This window comes from Rousettus aegyptiacus, unplaced genomic scaffold (genome assembly GCF_014176215.1).
Source record: "Rousettus aegyptiacus isolate mRouAeg1 unplaced genomic scaffold, mRouAeg1.p scaffold_m13_p_2, whole genome shotgun sequence".
NCBI classification, from domain to species: Eukaryota; Metazoa; Chordata; class Mammalia; order Chiroptera; family Pteropodidae; genus Rousettus; species Rousettus aegyptiacus.
Window position 1 is genome coordinate 85,890,870 of NW_023416295.1, and position 19,634 is coordinate 85,910,503.

Here is a 19,634-nt window from a genome sequence, read left to right on the forward strand (position 1 = left end):
ACTAATATTATATTTTATGTCAACTGTAATGGAAATAAATGTAAATTTTTAAGAAAAAGAAAATGCATATTAAATTTTTTTAAATAAAAAAAATGAGCAATTTTCACTTGGAGACACAAATCCCAGACACAAATTTAAAACATTAATGAGATACCCACTATCACCTTTCAAATTTATAAAGTGAAAAAGAATGATGACACAAACTTCTCTGAGAATACAGGAAAATAAACTTTTTTAATACATGCCTGAGAGGTGGGGTTAAATTTATGCTTTCTAGTAAGCAATTCAGTAATTGTGTCAAAAAATCTTAAATTTCTGCATATCTTCTGAATCCACACCTTTTTACCTTTTGCAAGTTATCTTAAGGATAGAACCACAAATGTGTCCATATGTGTATTTCATTACAGTGAAAATTTAGAAACTAACTAAATGTTCTAAAATAATAGATTTATTCAGAAGTCATGATACTTACAAAAGAAAATACTATACCAGAGATAAAATCAATTATAAATAACATTTCTAGACACAAAGGAAAATATGCTACGTACATTTAAAAAACTTCAGTCTACTAGTTAATATGTGCACTGTACAACCCAGTGTGAGGCAGGATTCACACCATGATTTGAACTATATACAGAAGTCCTGGTGCCTTATTTCCTGCTTGGCTTATTCCTTGATATCCACGAGGCACTGAGATACATGATGGTGATGTCATTACCTACACAGAACATAATGATATTTCAATTTAGCCTTTTCTCCAGAGCATGGAATTAATCATTTGGAATCATTCTTACATAGATAGTGGCACTATTGGGAGAGGTAAGATAAATTGCACTTTAGGAGCTGGGTAAACTCTGCCTTCAACAGACATTGATAGTGGCATAGCTTATTATTATCTCAGTGATACGCCATCCCTGGTCCAAACACTACCTATTCCCTCTTTCCTACTTTTTTTCTTCACCATATATATTATCTCCTAATACTTTCTATAATTTACATAATTTTTAAATTTTTATTATCTGTCTCTCCTCTATATAGGATAGCATATTACATGATTTCGTTGATGTGACACTTTAAAAAAAGCAAAATGATATCAGAAATCAGATTGTCAGGGACCTCTCCCCTGGTGCAGAAAAGGGACATAAGAGAATTTCTTAGTGTAACGGGGCTGCTTTAATATTTTGATTGTGGTAGTGGTTAAACAACTGTATAAATTTGTTTTCCTCCCTAAAGGAAATAAAATGTCCTATGCATTCATTATCAACATTATTTACATTGCATCTTTACAAAGCTAGAATTAGCTAATGTAAATAATAAAATTTTCAGAAAATCAAAAAAAATTCACATATTGTGTTTCTACTTCGCACAAGCATCATGTCGTGTTCCTTACAATGCCATCAATCATTTAAGTTTTCCAAAAGTTATCATCATTCCCCTTCTAAAGATAGTGCATCTAAGATTAAATAATTTAAATACGTTACAAAAGGTGAGTATTGGGACAAGGTTTCTAACTAGATCAGTCTGACTAAAGCACACGTGCTCACACATGTGGTGATGGCTGTTTGTCAGGAAAACTGTCATTTTGTGCATTCTTTATCACATATAAATAAGACAATGTTATTTTCCTGCCTAATATTTTTTCCTTTCATTTATTTCCTTTTGCATATTGAATAAATCCACACTCCTTGTCATGGCTTCTGAAGTTTCACATACACAGACACTTACAGCCTTTTCAGTATTCTCCATCTTATGGTCCGGACCCATGGTTGATTAGGCTCCACACAAGCAAAGGAACGTGCATGTGTGATTCCAACCTCTTGGAAATTCCTTCACTCTAGTCTTTCTGTAAAGGACAGTTTTCATTCTTCAGATCTCAACCCAAATGTCACTTTATTAGAGATATATTTCTTCACCTCCATATGAAGAGGAATCCTTCCCCTTACTATTATGTGTTTATTATAATATTAGTACATAATAAGTACTCAGTGAATATTTTGAATAAATGACTAGAATTCAGGTTAGGGTGTCATAAGAAGGTGTTAAGAAAAAACCGTTATAATCTAGTTTCAGAGGAAAGACCACCTAGAAGAAGACCTTTTTGCTTTCAAAGCTAAAATCTGAGGCCTGCAAATATTAATAAAAATCAATAAATAGCATTAGACTTGCTCGAAAAACATAAGCTGGGATGAAATCAATTATGTTTTCTCTATGTAAATTATAAACATCAAGTAAATTAAATAGCCAAAAAGAGGATTAAAAGAATATTAATGAGCTGATAGAAATTATAAGATTTCCTTTTTTTTATTTTTTATTTTTTTTCAGTTTAATGAGAATGAAATGTAGGGAAAGGCATTTGGAAAGTGTTTCATGACTCTTTAACGTCTCACAAACATAGTTTGCTCACTGGCACTGCCTGAGACCTTCACCATCTCAGTTAAAATAAAAGGCTGAGTCCTTTTTTACCTTTCATCCACAGCAGGAATTAAACAGGATTCTTTTGAAGATTAGTGCATGCTCCTGTACAAATGTTATGTATTGGTATTACTTTTGAGGTATTTATTTTACTGTGATAGGCACACTGAAAAATATTGTGTTCTTGCTATCATCACTGGCAAGGTTGAAGGGATCCACAAAACTCTCTATTCTTCTGGTGAGACTCCATCTCCCTACCTCCCACTTTCAAGAACATTTTCGAGCAGGAAGTTAGATTTAGAATCAACATTCCACACACAACAACTTCTCTCCCAACACACACACACACACACACACACACACACACACACACACTTTGAATACAAAATCAGGATCAATCTTCTCACATTCTTCATCTCCAATTTCTCAGAAATAAATCCATGTCTTCTTGATCTGCACAGAAATTTACAGCCACTAATTGGGTCCCCTTTGCCTCTCTCTCAGTTCTCTTAAATTCTTCAACTGTGCTTCTAGAACTCATATGTATGAGCAACAATATCCTTAGTTTCTCTAAACTTTTCTCGAAATACTTCCTTCTTCTCCTTGCTTTAACATAAGTCTAACTGCCTCTGAGGACATTTCCACTTAGAGGAGGCTATTTGTTTTTTCTGGGACATCTTATTTTCTACTGGCCCTGGTTGAAGGGCGTGCCTTGCTAATGCTCCCAAACAATCCACTATTTCCACACCCTAATAACCTTTCCTTTGATTGTATTCACCTAAAAAAAAAAGTATCTTTGGTTAAATCCACTGTCTGCCTACTATGTGCTTTCATGATCATATCTGGTGAAAACAAACCAAAAAATGCTGACTGTTCTCACTTAAACTGATGAGAAAACCTCAAGTGGGATCTTAGCTTTGCCCAACAAATCTAATATATTTGTATATTTTCTCAAACCACTGTCCCAGTATCAGAAAGGCTATTTTATACTATTAACAACTCTTTAGCTGTCCACCACCAATCACCCTCTCCTGTTCTCAGCTGCTAATTTTGTTAGTTTCCACTGAGAAAAGAAAAGCAATCAGAAAGTACCTTCTTCATTCCCTCATAGTTAAATTTTTCCCTACCTTGAGTCATACCTATATACTCTTTCTTCCCATTAAAATAAATGCACTATCCCCATGACTACTTTTCATTTCTCTGAACACACATTCATGAAAACATTATCTGAAAATTAGTCAATATTTATTGCCTCCATTTGCTCACTTCCCGGTCTCTCTCTTGGACCTTTGTTTATACTAGTACCTACGGTGCTCTGTTAGATTCACTAATGATCTCCACAACGGCAGCCCTCATGGTGAATTTGCACTATTCATTTCACTCACTTCAGAGCCAATATGTGACCCATTGATCACACTCTCTCTTCAGATTTTTTCTTGACTCAGGCTCACATATTCTACATTCTTTCTGTTTCGGCTCTCCTTACCACCTTATCCTCTGATGTTCTCTCAATATGCTTTAACTTTCTAGGTGATATCAACTAACTCCATGGAATTAAAGCCCAGCTAATGGTATCTAAATATGCGTCTTTATTCAAAATGCTTCTCTGAACTTCAATTTACATAAACAATTACCTACTTGACATTTCCACTGGAATGTTTAAATGTCTCAAGCTTGCTTGGTCTTACCAAATCTTGGATTTCTATCCCAGAACCTGTTTTGTTCCCTGACTCACTAAATAACAGCAATATTTACCCAGATGTTCAGGCACTGAAACTTAGAATTATCCTAACCTATCTTTCATGTATTATCCATGTATTGCTGCATACTGAATTGCACCAAGTATAATGGCTTAAATTAAATGACTTATTATGTCCTCATCAGGAGTCAGGTCACAGCTTAGTTGTGGACTTCTGGCTTAAAGTATTTCATGAAATTACAGTAAAGCTGTCATCTAGGTTTGTAGTCAGCTCCAGACTCTACTTGGTGTGAGGGATTTCCTTCTATTTGCTCATGTAGTTTTTTTTCAGGTTTCTATTCCTCACGGGCTGTTAGACTGAGGGCCTCAGAACCCTCCTTGTCATTTGAGCCTCTTACAACATGACAACTGGACGTCCTCAGTAAGAGCTACCCAAGAGATAGGAGGGAAATCGAGCATGTCAAGAGAAAGCCAACAAAAGAACAAGTGTGTGCCCACAATGAAAATCACAATCTTTTGGCCATCTAATCTCAAAGTGACATTTAATTATTTTTGCCACATTTTATTCATACTCAACTGGAGAAGATTATTTCACCAGGACAGGAATACCAGGAGGTTGGTTCATAGAGGGCCATCTTCAAGGCTGCCTATCACAAGTGGTGTGTTAAGCTAGTTGACATTGACTCAGGAGAGTAGATTGTACATATCTTTTTCTAACGCTGTGTTCAGTGATGTTGCATTAATAGCTTGAAGTTGGTTGTGTTGGGGGTATGTACACCAGTAAAACTGACTAATATGACAAACTAGGAACTTTCTTTTTCAGAAAGTTGATTGATAAACATTTATCAACATACCACTGCCTACAAACCACATCCAACACATCAGTATATCTTGTAAGTACCACCTTCAAACATACTTTGAATTGTTTGCTTTCCATCACCTAGCATTTCTACAAAACACAATCATCTCTCATCTAGCCTAAGTTCAATAGCTTCTTAACTAATTTCGTTTCATTTTGCTTCCCATCCCCAGAGGTTTCTTGCTTGCAACAGTGAGAGAGATCTGTGAGTCAGATCATGTCACTCCCGTGTTTAACACATACCAATTGTTTCCCACCACACTTAGAAAAGAATTTAAAGGCCATTCTTGCCTATATCTTCGATTTTTTCTTCCACTCTGCTTTTACTCCTATGTTCAGCTGTACTGGACTCTTTACTGTTCCTTTAACAGAGTAAATATGTTAACCTCCCAGAACTTTTAAACTTGCCTAGAATGACTTAATTCTAGTATATCTTACATAAATAGGGGTGACTTCTATCTCTATTTATATGTCATATTATCATTAAGGTCTTTGACTACATATCTCAAATGGCATTTTTAATTCTCCATTTCTTATTCACCAATATTGTCTTCATAATACTTTTAGTTACCTAACATTTTAAGATATACTTATTAGTTTGTTTATTGTCTTTCTTCTTTATTAGAACATAAGCACAGGAATGTTGTTCACTGCTGTGCCAGGCATACTTAGGGGTTCCAGAAAAATTTATTGAATGGATGAAGTAACTATAATTGTCTCATTTGCTCTTCACAATATCCCCTTAAAACAGATGGTCTTAAGAACTACTCACTGACAAGGAAAGTCAAAAAGTTCTGAGACTAAATATTTGGCTAGCCAGGATTCGAATCTAGGTCTTTGTGGCTCCAAGGTCCGAGGCTGTTGTATTAGTTTATAATTCACTTCTCTTAAGAAGTCATTTATGATTTTGGATAGTGAGGAAGTGTGTCCCAAAGAGCCTTGGAACATAGATTATAACGGCAGACACATAAAAATGTAATCATCAGTTGACTTTCCTGTCAAAACTAGTACAAGTTTTCTTGAATTATTTACCATATAGAGTTCCATAGGTGACTATTGAATTACTTTATTCATTCATTCATGTCAAATACATCTCAAGTGAATACATGAACAAATGAACACATAGATATAAAGGAAGAAATATAGTAGGTAGTGAAGAAAACACTGGAGATTACTGATTATAGATGTGGCATAACGATATAATTGCACAATTTCATCACATTTAAGACAAGGTACACATAACAATATAGAATTTAAAATTTCAAGAACATGATATGTCTCATTAAAATGTAATTTTATATAGAGCAAAAAATAGTTCTGGTTATAAAATATTTATTTTTTAAAGTAATGAAGTTGGACTTTTTCATTTTTATACTGATTTTTCTATTTGAAGATAAGATTGAGTCTTATTACCATGAATGAATGAATCTATATTTAGAGGTTCTATAAAGGTTTATTGAAAAGATGAATTAATATGGATGAGTGTATGAGTGGATGAATATTTTGATTAACAGTTAATAAGTAAGTAAAAGAAGACAGAGTTTATTATAAGGGCAACTCTCCTACAAAACTAGCATTGAGTTGAAATCTAGCTGTCACTTGATTCTGTTCCAGAGCTCAAAATGAAGGGAAGATGGCAGAGGGGACTGAAAGATTTTTAAGAAGGTTCTGCAACTGAATATGAATTTCCCATCAGATATTTGATATTAAGAGATACGTACTGGCATTCCTAGGATCTACTGTCACAGGACTCATTAATAGGGTACTTTTTTTTAGTTATTACTCCAATCAAAAGTGAATTTTATTTCCCAAAACGGTGAACTGCAGAATCTTATCACCACAGTGCTGATATGTGGGAGAATCCAAAGGATTAGATAAGAAGGTTCTGAGAGGAGAATGGAGTCTGTTTCTATATTAAGAGCAAGATCCACAATTAGTATTGAACATGCTTATTGGGAAAATGATGCATATGGAAATCTATGGCTAAAATATTTTCAGTAAACTTGTTGTATGTATAAAATAACACAACACAACATAATATTAATATTCATAGAAATCACAAATTATTTATATTCTTTTTTTTTCAGCTTACTGAGCAATGTTTAAATTCATGTTTCTTAAAGTCTTTAAGTTTAGTGTTTCTGAAAGGAAACATATAAAGGACAAATTCCATAGGGCTTTTTGGAATTTTTTGCTAAAAAATCTCTGTGGAAAACATAATATGGCACTGAGGTCTAAAACCTGGGCCTCTTTCTTCCTATTTTTATGAGATATTTAGTGAAATGAATTTACTCAATTCTATAGCTGAGCACAGATATTCTTTAAAAAATTAATTATGGCTGAGTAATATTTCATTGTGTATACTTGTCACATCTTCTTTATCCATTCATCTATCGTTATATACCTAAGTTGCTTCCTTATTTTATCTATTGTAAATAAGACATCAATGAACATAGAGGTGCCAATTATGACAACATGGTTGGACCTAGAGAGTATTATGTTAGTAGAAATAAGGCAGAAAAAGACAGATATTTTTCATTTATATGTGAAATCTAAAAAACAAAACAAGCAAGCATACAAAACAGAAAGAGACTCATAGATACAGAGAACAAATTGATGGTTGCTAGAGTGAAGGAGGAAAGGGGAATGGTAGTAAAAGGGAAGGGGATTAAGAAGCACAAATTTCCAGTTATAAAATAAGTCACGGGAACAGAATGTACAGTTTAGAGAATAGAGTCAATAACATCATAGTAACTATGTATAGTAACAGATGATTACTAGACTTAATGTGATTACTTCATAAGGTATGTAAATTTTGAATCACTATGTTGTGCACCTGAAACTAATATACAAATGTGTCACTTATTTTCTCTAGAAAAAAATCCTAGGATGTAGTAGGACAATGTTTATTTATCACTGGGGTTTTGAAAAACATTTTTCTTTAAAGCACATGAAAGAGAAGATTAAACTGGGAGACAATTAAAATCCATGGCCTTGAGGGTTTAGGGCCTCTTCCCAGTTCCCGTGTCCTCTACTGGAGAGGCATAGCTTTGCCCCCTTATGCCATGCCATGGGCCAGTTCACAGGGTTCACACACTGATGTCTCCTCTCTTTGCTTTTTAATCCCCTCCTATGCTGTGTTTCCATTGTCATTTCAGTGGCTTCCTTTTCACATGTGATTCCATGGTCCTCTTGGTCTCATACAGGGTTCTATAAAGGGAAGGATGCTCTTTGCGCTTTTCAGTGTTCCTCCAAACTGTCCATCTTCAAGCCTTTCAGTCTGCAGGCATTAACTAAGTTACTGGCTTTTAGAAATGGAAAGTACCTAATACTAAAGAATAACAGCGCATAATCAAATGAGAAAAAACAAAACAGAATGCTTTATCACTATATATTTTGGTGTTAAGATGGTTTTATTTTACATAATTATCAGGAAAGATGATTATTTGTTTTAGTTTTTGTTTTGTTTTGTTTTCCGTTTTTTGTTTTTGTTTTTTTTCGATTCTGAAAAGACCCTGCAACATTAAACTATACGTTCAGAGTGTGTTAACTGTGAGGGGTTTAGATTTTCTGTTTTCACGATACGAAGTGTTTCTGCTGCAGTCTGCTTAAAGAGAGATTGCCTTTTTTTTTTTTTTTTTATAACGTTTACAGTGTAGTTCATTAATTTCTGTATGGACTTTTGATTTAAGTGTTTGAATATTCCAGTTATATGGTAGATGGGATATTTATGCATCGTGTACTATTCCTCTTTTTTTTCTATAAATTCAGTTTTAGAGTTTAAGTTTCTTTAAACTTGACAGCAAAAATTGATGAAAAAGCTTTAAAAAATGTCTATTAAGTTTGCATTTGTCTGATAGTCAACTGTGCTACAGGAATAGTACTTTTGAAGGAAAACATTTTTTTTGAAAACTATTGGCTCTTTAATTACCTTTTAAAGAGAATATCAGCATTAAAAGACTATTATTAATACTAACATTACTATAATTTACTTACTATTATGTCACCTCTCTTAGCTACATTTAATGTATTAATTTTGGAAGTGACCTCTAAAATCAGCGTTATGGTTAAACTCCAATCTACTCTTTCCTTCTTTTTTAAAATTTTTTTTGAGGTATAATTGACATATAACATTACATTACTTATTACTTTCAGGTGTACATGATGATTCAATATTTGTATATTGTGACATGATCACCACAATAAGTCTAATTAACACCCGTCATCATACATAGTTACACTTTTTCTTGTGATGAGAACTTTTTAAGATTTTCACCTAGCAACTTTCGAATGAGCAATACAATGTTATTAGGAGGTATTTTTCTACTTTACTAATCCTTTAAGTCAAGTCTGAGAACCACTAATTTAGTAGAATAAGGACTGGTTTTGGTGTTAGACTCTGGTGGTTCAAAGCCTAAGACTGAGCTAGCTACTGATTCTTTCAAAATGTGTAGAAGAGGATATTAGTAATATATTATGACTACTGTGACTTAATGTGTTAACAAATTCTTTTAAAATAGTGCTGGCACATAATAAGTGTATAAAATATGTATAGAACATATTTACTATGATTATTATTTATTTACTTAAACTAGAAAAATCCAGTAGTAAATATCATGGAATTTTGGAATCATGGGCTTTGGAATCAGACACGTCTGCATTCAAATCCATTATGTTTTAAGTATATGTATCTAATAGATGCTAAAACAGTATTTAATATTTTTTAACCTATATTTTAAATGTTAAAAGAAGATATGAATAGAAATTACTTCAAAATTTTTAGAAAGATTAAATAAAGCATGTAAAACGCATAGTTCTCAATTAACTCATACACACATGTATGTATGTATAGGTGTATATGCATACTAGTACTTGCATGTAATATGTATGTAATCAGGATGTCAGTGGAAGTCTTCTAGCCTCTGAGCTAAAAAGGAGCTCAGAAAGCCCCTAAGCAGATACTCTTTCAGGAAGCTCCCAGTCCTACTTAAGTGCTCAGCACATTTCTAGGCATCTTTCATAAACTCTTCCCCCCAGCTTCTAGTGTTAGGGTCATCTCATCATCGCATGTTGCATTCACCCAAACCTGGTTACATTAATATCAATTGAAAATAATCACAAAATAGAGTCGATGACAGGAAAGCAAGACAAGCAACTTCAAACAGAGCGTTTGTCTACACCCAGTGTAAAAACCCCTTGACAATTCCACTGTGGGACTCTCTCTTTTTCACCTCACTTTCCCTATGGCTTTACTTCACTTTTAAGTTTCCCTCCTCCCTTATCTCTCTTTTTTCCTCAGAATCAAAATAAAAGTCTCACCTAATTTCATGCAAAATCTGGCCAACATTTACTGTCTTGAAGTTTTGATGCCAAAGCATAGAAATAAAATTATGTTTCTGTCTTAGTATCTAATTCATTTTTTATCCTATGAAATGAGAATTGACTAAGAGATTATAACTAAATTTGAAGAGAAAATTTAGAATGGTATGACAAAAACATAAATAATATACCAAACTTCAAATTAATTTTTAACAATTCATTCTGAATACTGAGTTGCATACTCTATTTCAAGAACAGATTTTAGATCTTCATATTTAAAAAGAAAATTAGCACAGTTTGATGGATGAGGAGTGTTTAGTTTGTCACAATCATTTAATTGACTTTATTTTTCTTTAGTGAATACACATTAGAATTGATAAATCCAGTTGTGACCCAAATATGAGCATCAGCAAGAGAAAAAAATTAGAAGTTTGAGAATGTTTCTAAGTAATGTGATAATAATAATCTACATGAAAATGAGCCTTTTTCTCCCTTATGCAGAAAATGAGCACCATTGCAGCGGTTAGGAAAATGCAAACTCTTGCATATGTAAACACAATTGAAGTGCAATGTGAGAAAAGTTGTGCATCTGAAGAGATAGACAATACTTTTTAAGAACTTAAATTCAGCTGAAATTAACATACATATTACCGAACCTCAGGTTGGTCACTTGTAAGAGGAAATAACACTGCTTTTCAGGAAGGCGATGAGTATTAGGGAAGATAATATAAACAAATCACAGGGCAAGACTTGGCGTATCCTAGTGGCAGTGTACTCTTCGTTCCTTTGATATTTTCTTCCTATTAGTTTTTAGAAATGGCCATCTTTCATCCTATAATGTAACTTTCTCCTTTAATGGTCCTTTGCTACAGAAAGTATGTCAAATATGTTGATTTTATTCTATTTTTCTCTTATCTAAAAAATTGTCTAGGTCAGTTCTTGCCATCTCTCTCCCACCTAATCCCAGTATAGCTTTTTGATCTTTGACAGTTTGGTGTTCATGGTATGTGGTACATCTAAGGGCGCCCAATAAATATATCTTTGGAGGAAATTTCTAATTGACCAAATGCAGTAGCTTTGACATTTTGTTCTTGAATTTATTTTGCTGGTACATGAAGTCTGTTTTGTCTAAGAAAAGCAATAGTCTAGCAGAGAACATTTTTGAACATTTTGAAGGGTCCAAGTTTGAAGTGCTCAGTTAAAGAATGGACTAAGTACTTCTGCCAGTAGCTTTTTAGTATTGCAGGCTTTCAGCAGTACAAGAGGCCGTTTTTGAAGGCACGACCTTCAGAAGCTAAAGGAAGTTCAGAATGTCAGCTCATTTCCACTTGTCCCATCTTGAAAAAAATTGAGTCATCCTTCAGAAACATTTGAAATCAAGGTACAAATAAATACAAAGCTGAAAGGAAACATTCATTTAAAAAGTTCACAAATATTATCGGAGCCCAACTCTATGTGTCAAGCCCTGTAGAGAGCAAGTAGGTCGCCCCAGATAGGGAGCAACCTGATTTCATTTTGTTAGAAACACTCTCAACATTACATTAATGCCTTGGCCACAGGTAATAGATGAGGATTGATTGTTTCTGTCTTTGATCTACAAATTTTCATTTCTTTGAAGTCTTGGAGGATGCCAAAGCTGACCCAGAACTCATCTGTCATTTTTTTCCAGTAGGGTATACAAGTATATCTGTAACTCAGGGGCACAAAGTAAAGGCACAAGTTCAGGTAAGGTGACTACGTTAGGATTTCTAGCTACTTTAAATACTTAGATACACAAAAATAAATTTAAAAGTAATAAGTAGCAGCAATGGCAAACACATTCTTAACTGTTTTCATGTATTATATTTATAAAGTCTTTTGTTAAAGCATTTTACTCATAACATACATACATGAGTGTTCTTACTCTGAAGCAAGGCTTTCCTTATGTTTTTTCCCCTTTTTATCTTTAAACACATTAGTAATTCACAAGTTTCTCTCTAGGAGGACCAAATACTTTTAAATCTTTCTCAGAGGAAACAAAGGCAAAGCAAACTTTCTTTTAACTGTATTTTATATCTTCTTTATATCCCCGTAAAATGCAGGTGCCAAGATGCTTTTTCATCCCAACACCTGCATTTTATGATTCTTATGATAGATTTTATGTGTGACTCCTTAAGGTGGATTGAAATGCAAACAAAAGAAATAGGATTCATTTAAAATGAAAGGCAAGATTGGCAATATATTTATCTGGACTAATATTTTTAATTGTTATCAACTCAGAAAAGATTAATATAAGCTCTAAAACACAAATGCATGGACAATTTATCTGCCATTTATTTACCTCTTATTCCTTTCATTTCTTCAGAATTGCAAAAGTTTGACCAAATTGTGTGTCAAGTTTTAAATGGTCAGCATTATTATAATATTCAAATTTGAGTAATCTCTGCTTAAAAAAATAACCACGAAAGTTCCTACATTTATGTCACTCAAGTCTACTGTAATTACATATTCAAGATGACAAAAAGAAAATGCCTAGTTGTAATTGTTTGCAATGCCTCTCATAATTTTTTAAAAGTAGAAATCATACATGAAGCTTCATAATGAGTTTTCTTTTTTAGTATCGCTGATATAAAGGGAACTCAAGGTTTCAAAGTGGATGCAGAGTTTATAGTCTAGCCTCAGGGTGCAGAGGAATATCAAGGGGAAAAATGCATGAAAATTATCAAACAAGAAGTTTGCTCAAAATTACACTTCTGACTATATTACAAGACTTTGGGAAAGTTATTCCTTTGACCCACTCTCCCTATAAGGTAATTCAGAACCAAATATAGGCATCAGAATGGTAGTAATTGGTAAAAAATCAACCGTAAATATAAGGTCTTTACTTTTATAAGTATAGATATGAAAGAAAAAGCCAGGAAAAGATAACCAAAGGTAATCTATCACTAGACTTTATTGAAAAACCATTTTCTTCTTACAGAATTGTGTTTTCAGGGTCAGTTTTTTGTTCACAAAACATAATATAAGGAGATAATTATATAAAAAAAGAAGCTTTACATTTAAATTAGGGTTTCACGCTTATCTTAGAGCCTAGATATCTTTGAGGAACAATATCATATGTTTAAAGCTCAGTGAACCTGTCTGGAAGATGGCCATGAAAAATAAATCGACCTTATGAGGTCATTTGGTGAATAAATATCAAAGTGCTTTATGTAACTGGTTCCATGCCCTGAAGTGTCTGGAAAGGTATACTGGGTCTTTCATTTATTAGTGTAAAAAAAATTTTTAGTCTGTAGTAAAGGATAAAAAACCCATTTATTTGAGCAAAGAATTATAATCCAAGGGATGCAGATTTAGGAGGCAACTGCATTCTGAAGAGAACAAAAACAGACAAGGTTTATAAAGGCAAAAACCACAAGCTGGGACAAAAGAAACATTTTCTACTGTTTACTTAACATGATGTGATGGCTAATTCAAAAACATTGATCTGGACTGGGTAAGAAACTCTGAGGTTAAGTGTTGGCATGGAAACAAGCGGGTGAGTGGGTGGCAAGTTCTAAAACGTACTTCTACGGCAACCACCAAAGTCTAAATCTCATCTGGGTGTGGACATATGTAGATCTTTCTTCCTTAATGACCTCCCAATTCTATTTTAGGGCTCCCTGATATTAATACTCTATTTTAGCTATTTCAGTTCACAGTAGGAAGAATCCAACTTTATATTTTAGCAGGTAAGGGGTTGAGGCTGAGATGGAAATAGTTTTTATTGCTAACAGTCAATGGCCTTTCAATCAGCACCATGTTTGCCCAATATAGGCACTAAAAATGGTGACTTCTTCCTTAACTCTCCTCCTTTGTTGCTTTGCCATTTCTCTCACCTATGTGTCTGACATCATTCTGTCTCTGGGTAGAATTTCATCTGGACTACGTGTTCTTCAGTGTAGGTCAACTGTACACAAGTAAATCTTTCTTTGTATGAGCTTTCTTGCTAGTGTAGATCACCCCTCTTAGTACTACCAGTGGAAGGAAGTGGGAATAAAGGGGCAGAAAGGGGGGAAACACCTATGTTCACTGATGGGAATGGGGCAGAACAAATGGGGGAGATAAAGTGGAATGCCTAGTTTTTATCTGTGTCACTTACCTTACAAACTGTGTGACATTAGGCAAGTCGCTTAATTCTCTGTAACTCAGTTTCTTGATCTGTAAAACAGGTAATAATTTAAGAGTGCTATAGCAATAAGACTGTTAGGAGCATTAAATGAATTAATATGCATAACACACTTAGAACAATATCTAAAATATTCAATAAAAAAAGATGTAAAGGTAAGTAACAATTGGATTATCTTTATTGTGCAAGTCAGTTGCCTCTATTCAAATACCTTGAATTTATGAATTATGAATTGTTTTTCTATAACTAGCTATTTTAAGATTGATTTGATTTCTGCCAGATTTATTATAATGAACACACAAATGGCTGATGCAATTCTGTCCCTTTAATAGCCTAATTAAAAAGAGAAAAAAAGCAATAAGAACAAATTAGTTGTCCTCATACATTTCAATCATTAAGAGGAACCCTTTGGAGTGACCATTTGAAATGAAATCCACTGCTGGTGCATATTTGATCCACTTAGTCATGGACACATATCCATGTTCTCAGACAGATGGGAGGAAATCCACATAGAAATTCAGCAGTCACATGGGAAGAGGCTGGCCATTTCAGTACAGGAAATCTCAAGGGAATAAAAAAAAAAAACAATCTATTAAACTAATGGAATACCATTATCATGTTTTCAAAGAAAGTGTTCCAGCCCCACACAAAAATGAAATTGGTATTTGCAGTCTTTTTTTCTTTCTTTAAACAATGCCAAAAATTAAATTTTAGTTTACCGTTTATATTTACTTCTAAACAATCTGATGGTTAGTAAAATGTATGTTTCCGCTTGTAGAATTCTAGCAATAGGAAAGCTCCATCTAATTTTGAAAGAGAACAGTTTAAGGTAGATTTAAATATGATTTGACAGAGCAGATTAACAAAGAACAGGAACTTTGACCCTAGAGAGGAATCCTTTCGAAATTCCCTTTGGGATCCTGTTGCTGTCTGTGTGGCATTTTCTCTCTGTGAGCCTCTGTCTGCTTGTGGGCAAGATTAAAGTACATTGAACTGTCAAGCAGATTAGGTAAGGTGTCTCAAGCAAAGCTGCCCCATGATTATATCTGACATTTAGCAGGTACTTAAAAATATGTATTCTTTCTCTCTTTTTTTTTAACCACAAAAAGTAGGCTGAATATATGAATAAGTACTAGGTGCTAAGAAAAGCTAAATAACTGCTTGTTAAAATTAACTGTTAATGCTTTGAGTTGCATAGGTCTGTAACATTTTTATATAATGATAGATGGTTGTTACCATTCTCTCCAGCTCCGGCTCCAGAAATTTTCCTTAAAAATATTAAAGACAGAATTTTGGATTTAGTGAATAATCAGATTTTCAACTTTTGTCATTGATATATCTCAAAGACATTAAAGATTTTTTAAAAAAATTTTGTCTCTATACTTTCTTTATTCCATAAACCAAAATGAACATTAAACTATGGTATTTAGATGGAATCATACAACCTTTAGAAATACCTGACTTTGATATTTATAGATTTAATTAAGACCAAGTAGAAAGATCTGCTTCAAAACTTCCAACCTTATGTTAAACGAGAAGACACACAAAGGAAGATATTTGTATTCTGAGGTCAGATTCATGGAAAAGCTGCTGAAGTGGGAGATGTATAACATCTCTCAGGATGGGGACCTTTCTACTTACGGGATTATCAAGCATTTACTATAAAAAAAAATAGTCGTCTTGAATATAAGCAATGGCTTTCTTTCAGGAGAGATTTCAGAGTATGTGAACATGATGCTAGTTCACTAAACCTCGACCAGTCACCCTCACAGAGAACCTGAGTTCTTTATTCTTAATCATCCCTCATTCTTTATTATCTAAGCAAATGGGGATTATGTCTTTCCAATTCTGCTTCCCTAATTTCCTTTTTTCCAGGAGAAGGTGACAGGTCACGTGTTCTCTCTCCTCCAGTTTTATCTTTGAACCCACTCCCTACAGTGCATTAGACATGAGGCATCCTGGATGGCTGACAAGTCCCTTGGTGAAAGCCCATTAGTGGTTGGCTGTTGACATAGTGTGAATATTCAGCCCTGAAATAGCACTTGGTGCCTTTATCAGGCTTCGTTCCAGATACCTCTCTTCTGATCCTTTTTCTCATGTTCTGAGCTCTGACAGCCCCTATTACCTTGACTGTGTCATTACTCTTTACCTTACTTGTTATCTGTCTAGTGTGCCTGTTCTTTCCTTTCTTCTCTCTTTTTGAGAAGTACATACACCATTCTATCCCCAAAATATCAAATATTTCCTCCCTTATAAAGCCTTTCTGATGGCAATTGATCTTCCCAACCACGCTGCTTTTTAGTCACTCATTGTTTCTCCTACAAAACACCAGATGCCTTTCATTCACCGATGTACTTATATGTTTGTTTCCTTCATTAGAACATGGTCCTTTGAATGTACGAACTCTATATTAGTACTTTTTCGCTTTCAGGACTCAGTACATTAAATACAAAGAAACAAAACAACACTTGAGTAATATTTTAAATAAACTAATAAGCAAATAAATGGATAAATGGGCAAGTGAGTGAGTGTACAAGTAAATATAGGAATAAAGAGATGAGCCTATAATGGCACTTTCTATTTGATTTCCATATTTTCATGGTCCTGACCTAGAACATAACCGATTGCATATTGTTAACTTCATGAAACTGGCTGTGAGAGCTGGTTAAGCAGATGTGGTTGGGTATGGGAAGCTATAGAATGTAAGTTGCACTAGAATTGTCCAAACTTTTGCACTCTAGGATTACTCAATGGTTGAGGCTTATACCATGGGTGGGGTAGAGTGGTGAGAAAGAGAGAGCTGTGAACTCTTATGGACAACAGTTAGAGCCACTGGGAGATGAGGGCACCAACAGTTAAAGTTGCTGAATTATGCATAAATCTTTAACCATTTAATGGACAAAAGATATATTTACTGAGATGCATGGGTAAACCTCAGGAATAAAGTCTATTAAAAGTTGCTTTGCTGTTGCCCCAATGAGGTACCAGATCCAGTTTGAATGTTTTGCTTCCAACTTTGTACCACCTCTCCTACACACACATACACACTCATGCGTGCATGTGTGCACACACACACATCTACCAGTCTTAAAGTTTTAAACATGTGTTCATAGTAGAGCAATTGTGAGTAAAAAATGCTAAAGCTTTAATATTAATTAGTCTCTGATTAAAATCCTATATGTGTTACTAATATGCATGCTCTATATTCTTGGATAAATTATTAAGACTAAGAACCTTATATTTTCCATCTCTATAATATAAATAAAAATGTCTTGTTATTTTTAAGTGACTTATCAAGGGAAAATTTAGCTTACCTGAAATATTTTTAACATTTTATTGTTATTGTTCCTTTTGTTATTATTTCACTGGGCTAACATTATTAAAGGGTAAAAGTTGAAAAATAACATGCTGTCTGGTGAACTCCCTTTATATTTGCCCTAATACACTGATTTCAAAGGAGTGAATATATACATAAGCACAATAAATTAGCATGTTATAACTGTAATACATTGGCTTGAAGGAATTTGCTCAAAGCAAACTAGTTGAGTTGACATTTCATTGACAGCATAAATAATTATTGACTATTACCATTTACTATTTATTTATTTATTATTTTAATGTACCAAGGGGAAATGCTTATTTTAAAAATATCTTTATCATTTTATTCTTTTTATTATTTTTTGTTTTTAATTCTTTACTTTTAGCTTATAACAACTATTTGTTTTATTAAAAAATAAATTTTAGAAGATGAAGGATAAAAATAAATATATTTAATACATCAAGATATATCAATTTTCTATATTATAGAATATGTATTAAAATTATGCTATTGTATAAAGATATTAAGTGGCATAGAAAAATGATCACAATATCAAGAAAAAGTATATGGGCTCTGACATGGTACATTCAGGTTAATCTCAAGTATGTTGAGTAGATAGGTGGTCCTAAAAAGATTTTCACGAAAACATTGTATAAAGTAGACATCACTGATAAATTTTTTCAATTTTTCCCATTTTATATTTTCTAAATTACATACATGGAATATATTACTTAAATAGAAACTGTTAAAATGAGAGATAGCTTATGAGTATTAATTTTTCATTTACTAATTAAAACCTTTTTCAGCAAACATAATAATCCAAACTAAGCTGAAATAAACCAACCATAAAAGATCTATTGTCTTTCTTTAATAGTTATCTTTAAGTTATATTTCTCTTTATTTTATGTACTTTTTCTCAAATTATCTAACGACTATTTCAAACTCTTCTCCTATACTAATGTGTTGCTAGTCTCCACTTTTCTGCCTTTTATCAAGACCTACCATAAACCTCATTAACTGTCCATGACATCATCTTCAACCATTAGACTCAAAGTGATCTCCCTTTACTTTTAATTCTTACATCACTAACCATTGCCTCTTTGAGGGACTTGATATTCATTCAGACCAGTTTTCATCCCAGATTTTCAACTCTGTGACCATGGAAAAGTACCTTTATATCTCTAAAGCACAGTTTATTATTTACCAAAATAAAATTTACCTATGTTGGTTAGTATTTTATAATTATTTTTAATGTTATTTGTTCTGTTGTTTATTGTACCTTTTTTAATTAAAAAAAGAAAATATTTTAATTTGGAAAAACAAACATAGAACCATTGTAGATTATAAATTGATGCAAAAATTCATGGAGAAAAACTTAATCACAGACCCTAGTTTTTCCTCCTGAGAAGCAATCAATGAAATAATCCATGTTAAGTCAGAGCGTATGCTTTTTCAACTTTCTCCAAGTACATACAAATAAAATACACAACTCTATCTGTTTTAGTTTTTGTTTCTTTTTTAAAACTTCCTTTTCTCAAATTTATGGATATCCTTATAGAACAAAATAATCTAGATATATTTTTAACAATTTCATAATATTTAACTATGTGTATATACTCCAGTTCATTTAATCCTTATGTATTTGATAAGCATTTACTTTCTCAATTTATGACATCTTTGATTGCCTGTTCCTACCTTCTTCATTGTTTACATAACCCGAATTTCCTCCCATACCTTCAACAGATGAGTTACAATTGGCCAAAATTAGTAATAGGTACTCAATTGTCCTTTGTCAGTGATTGATCTGCAGATGAACAGGCGACTAGATTCCTTTCACTGGGGCGTAGGAGAAGTGTATTGCAAATTTACTTCCCTTCCC

General features: G+C 33.3%; 1 long non-coding RNA gene across 3 annotated transcripts in view; it reads right to left on the minus strand.

Annotated features, from left to right (window-relative positions):
- Positions 1-496: 496 nt before the first annotated feature.
- The window catches only part of LOC107515625, a 108,001-nt gene continuing 88,863 nt past the window's right edge, over positions 497-19,634 (minus strand). For all 3 annotated transcript variants that reach the window (XR_004955710.1, XR_004955708.1, XR_004955709.1), the window contains 2 exons: positions 14,410-14,468; positions 497-718 (listed from right to left, as the gene is read on the minus strand). This is a non-coding gene — a long non-coding RNA (uncharacterized LOC107515625). The remainder of the gene's footprint in view (positions 719-14,409; positions 14,469-19,634) is intronic.